This window comes from Vicia villosa, linkage group LG3, assembly GCF_029867415.1.
Source record: "Vicia villosa cultivar HV-30 ecotype Madison, WI linkage group LG3, Vvil1.0, whole genome shotgun sequence".
In the NCBI taxonomy this organism is placed as follows: Eukaryota; Viridiplantae; Streptophyta; class Magnoliopsida; order Fabales; family Fabaceae; genus Vicia; species Vicia villosa.
Window position 1 is genome coordinate 44,842,718 of NC_081182.1, and position 4,252 is coordinate 44,846,969.

At 36.1% G+C, this 4,252-nt stretch overlaps 1 long non-coding RNA gene across 2 annotated transcripts; it reads right to left on the reverse strand.

Moving 5' to 3' along the window:
- On the reverse strand, window positions 1–1,262 carry LOC131655587 (uncharacterized). Of its 2 annotated transcripts, none has more exons than XR_009299826.1 (3): window positions 858–1,253; window positions 705–775; window positions 1–467 (listed from the first exon to the last, which is right to left on the reverse strand). It is a non-coding gene; the product is annotated as an uncharacterized LOC131655587 (long non-coding RNA). The 2 variants fall into 2 exon arrangements; XR_009299825.1 differs by lacking the exon at window positions 1–467 and having other exon boundaries at window positions 650–775; window positions 858–1,013; window positions 1,145–1,262.
- Window positions 1,263–4,252: the final 2,990 nt, after the last annotated feature.

The window sequence follows — 4,252 nt, forward strand, 5'->3', positions numbered from 1 at the left end:
CATAGACAAACTCAAAATACATTAAAAATACATTAAAATTGAATATTATAAAGACATACAAAAACATTCCCAGCCTCATTCAAATTAGTCTTTCATTACTTTTAGATTCAACATGTGTTGCCTTTATAGAATGTTAAACAACTTTAACAGTAGTGAGAAAGCTGAAGGACTTATCGATAATCTATTAATCAAGATAAATCTTGGTCAGCCTCCGACCCAGTTGCAGTAAGAACAAAACTGAAACATACAATGACACCAACTTTCTATTTTTTGGAATAACTAAGCAAACATTTTGCTGCTGCACCCCAATTTAGGAAAACTCAAAACATTACCTTTCACATCCATGATGTAAGAATATAAGATCAAAACAAATTTAATATCCTTTGTACTCACAGCAAAATGTGGTTGGTTGCAGCTTCCACTGTCCATCTTGCCCTGTTCAATCGGATTCAACTGGATTGCTAAACCTGAAATAATGCAAACAGTGATTGACGTGCTTAAATCATCAAAGCTTTATAAAGAATCGGACTCAAACTGTTTAACAGCATAAAGACCAACTTATGAAAGCTAACATAACTGTTGCATCTAAAGTCACATATTAGTATTGTGATTATCACAGAATTATCACATTAAACACAAAAACCCTAATCAAAAACTGAAAACCCTAAATTTAAACAGATAACCAATTATAAACCTTTATAAACCTTTCAAACAGTGATTTCCCCCGTCCATTTCACTTCACCATAAAGCTTTTCACATTTATCTGCTAGAGAACCTGAAAGTTTAAATAGGAAATCTCAGTAAGATTCACTAATATTACAGAAGTAGTCAAAAGAAGTTGGTCAGTGCATACGCACCACACTCGTCGACGGAAACCGCCAACTACAATCATATCGTTGCTATCCCGTTTCAACCACCACCATCACAACCGTATTAAGCCCGTTTCCACGGTAAGAACACACCTAAAACCATGGTCGCCACACATATGTTTGCTTTCAACCGTCGAAACACACCTGAAACCAAAAATCGCACCCACACAAATCAAATATCACAGATTTGTAACCGAAAAAATATTGGGATTAGGGTATATCAAATATCACATATTTGAAACTGAAAATTGTTGGTATTAGGGCAAAAATCATACGTTAGAGAAGGATGACAAACAGAAAGAGAAAGAGAAGGAATAGAGAGAAGAGAAATGAATGAGAGATAAGAGGATGGTGGTGAGATACAGAAAGAGAAAGAAGACAGTACTGAAGAGGAAGAACCATAGAGAGTGATGATTTCAGAGAAATTTGAATTAAAGTAGCTACATTAGTTTGTATGTAACCAAACAACGCAAAATGACATCATCAATTTACTCCAAATTAATTATCAAAGACAAAAAGCAACAACTATATAATTGGAAGTCAATTATATGACATCATTAGTTGAAAAAAGTAAATTTATGACCAAAATTGCCCCCATTTTGGAGAGGTGGCAAAATTGGAAGGAAGGGTATTTGGGTGTTTTCCAGAACAATTTCCTTTCTTATATTATAGATATTGCATATATTTACAAATAAATGTATAAAATAAAACCATCAAGAATTTATATTACTAGAATGAACTAAAAAATGGCGGGCTTAAAGCGAGACGAGCTTAACGAATAGGTGAGGCGGACTTTAGTGGGTAACAGGCTTTAGTGGGGCTAGCTTAGGCGGGTGGCGAGTTTTGTCGGGGCGGACTTTGGTGGGCAGCGGGCTCAAAATCCCAATCCAACCCGCCATTTTTGGCGGGTGCGCAGACTGGCCCAACAGGTTACCACTAGTTTTACCACCCCTTGAAGGAACACTGTTAATGGTCCATGGATGTTGATTGAAGATTTTAATAACATCATTTATCTGAGTGAACAAGTGTAACACCCCATATTTTCCTAAATTTAATTTAATTGGAAATTAAATTATTATTTGGAATTATTCAGCATTTTGTGGAATTATTTGGAAAGAAATATGAGATGAGCTATTGGGCCAAGTGTGGTGTTAGTAAAGAGGGGGTGCTATGTTAGTAAAGCCCTTTACTAATTAAAATCTATTTTTCATAAAAATAAGGAATTGAGGAAAAAAGGAAAATAGATGTGGAAGAGGAGCAGAAGAGTAGAAGTGCTGATACGTGAAAGAGGAACAGAAGAGGAAGAGGGCTAATCAAGATCTTTGGCTAAGGTAAGGGGGGACTCTTCCGGTTAACATCTTTTATCGTATCATAGATAATAGGACTGATTTAGATGCATTGTTTGTGTCAATTGGTTATATGATGGATTGGGGTTTTGGGATGATTTTGAGGGAATTGTATGATTTGATGAATTGTATGATTATGTGATTGTTATGATGATTAAATGATCCTCTTTGTGTGTTATATTTGTGTTATAACATGTATGTGGCTGATATGGTGGTATTTGAGGTTCATAACATAACTTGATTTGGGTTTTGGGGATTTTGGGATGAATCCCGTAATGCTGTCAATCGATGTGAGATCTCTGGTTTTTGCCAGTTCGCGCCGCGAAGGTAGGTGCGCGCCGCGAAGGCGTACTTGTTTCCTCGCATCGCGCCGCGTGCATAGGTTGGCGCCGCGAACGTGTTTGTATGCTTCAGGTCGCGCCGCGAACTCTGGTTGCGCCGCGTGCTGTAGCGATAACTGTTTTCTTGTAAAAAGTTAAAGATGTGTAACTTTCAAACCGTAAGTCCGTTTTAGACGCCGTTTTGGACGTTGTTCCTTAAATTGAATGTTTTACCATATGAAACGAATAAAACAATAACAACTTGATTTTATTTTAAAAAGTATCATTTTCTTCAAATGTGGTTTATTCTGGTTTTGCATAGCTGATGAGGTGCAATGGTTGTTGTGTGCATAATTGAATATGTGCAATGATGTATGTTGTGATAATGTGGTTGCTTCTGTTAATTGTGCAAATGGGTGTTGTTCATGGTAAATATGGTTATCATGTGTTTTGAGGAATGATGAGGTAAATACTCTGTCGTTGATGAGTTGCTTTGTTGTACTTGGTACACGATGGTGAGGGGTGTTATCGTTGTTGCACTGTATAATGAATGATTTACCTGTTATGATGTTGTGGGTGTAATTGATGTTTGTTATACATATATTGTTGATGTAAAATATGTATTTTATTGTGGTTTAGAAATAGCATAACTGTGTATGGTTATTGATTATTGTGGTGGTTGATGATTATGACATTGGTTGATTTATGTGGGTGATAAGCATGTTATGGTTGATACATGCATTCATAATCATTATGTGGCTGATCCTTGACGATGGTGGATCAGTGGTAGCTAATTCCCATTGTGTGGAATTAGTGAGTGGGTGTTGCCGTATCCTTGACGATGGTGGATCGGTGAGTTGGGTTATCCCAGATTTTGGTACCACATGCATATAGTTGCATTTGCATTAGGTTACTTGTGTTATTATAACATGAATGGAAGATTGTCCAATGTTATAATATGTGATGATTGTATAATGGTTATGATTTGTTTGGATGAATTATGGTGTTGTCTCTTGGTAATGTATTCTATTTGTTGTTGTGTGTTGATGAGTACTTCCTGACAATCTGAATATAATGAAATTGGATGAATAATGTGACTATGACGTGTTATTGTTTATGATTCGATAACATTTGTTAATTGTGAATGAGACTCACCCTTACTTTGATGATTTCAGATTGGCGAGTAGCGGCTTTTGGCTCGGTGAGGATTAGCTCATGAGTCAGTTTATTTGGTATAGCGTCGGTGTCATGCTCTGATATTGTAACACTGGGGGAACGTAAGTTTAGAGTTTATGACGATACTCTATTTTGTTGTTATTGGAGTAATTTTGTGAGATATTGCATAGATGATGTTATGCTTATCTGTTGATTAATGTTCCGCTGTATAGAAACATGATTTTGTTAAATGGATGATTTTCCCCTAAGTGAAGCATGACAATTGATTTATGATAATTTGTTTTAAATTGAATTGTGGCACCCTTGTTTTCATGTTTTACTCTGAATTATTTTATTAATTTCCGCGGGGTTTAGAAGGGTGTTACAACAAGAGGAGGTGATTTTAATCATATAGGCAACTGTTTTGTTGAATGTCATTGATAAATGTAATTTAGTTGAAGTAGAGATGACTGATGGCAAATTCACTTGGAATAGGCCTTCTACTGGTAATCAAATGGTCTATCACAACCTGGAAAGGACCCTGGTTGACTTTTTTTGGCAC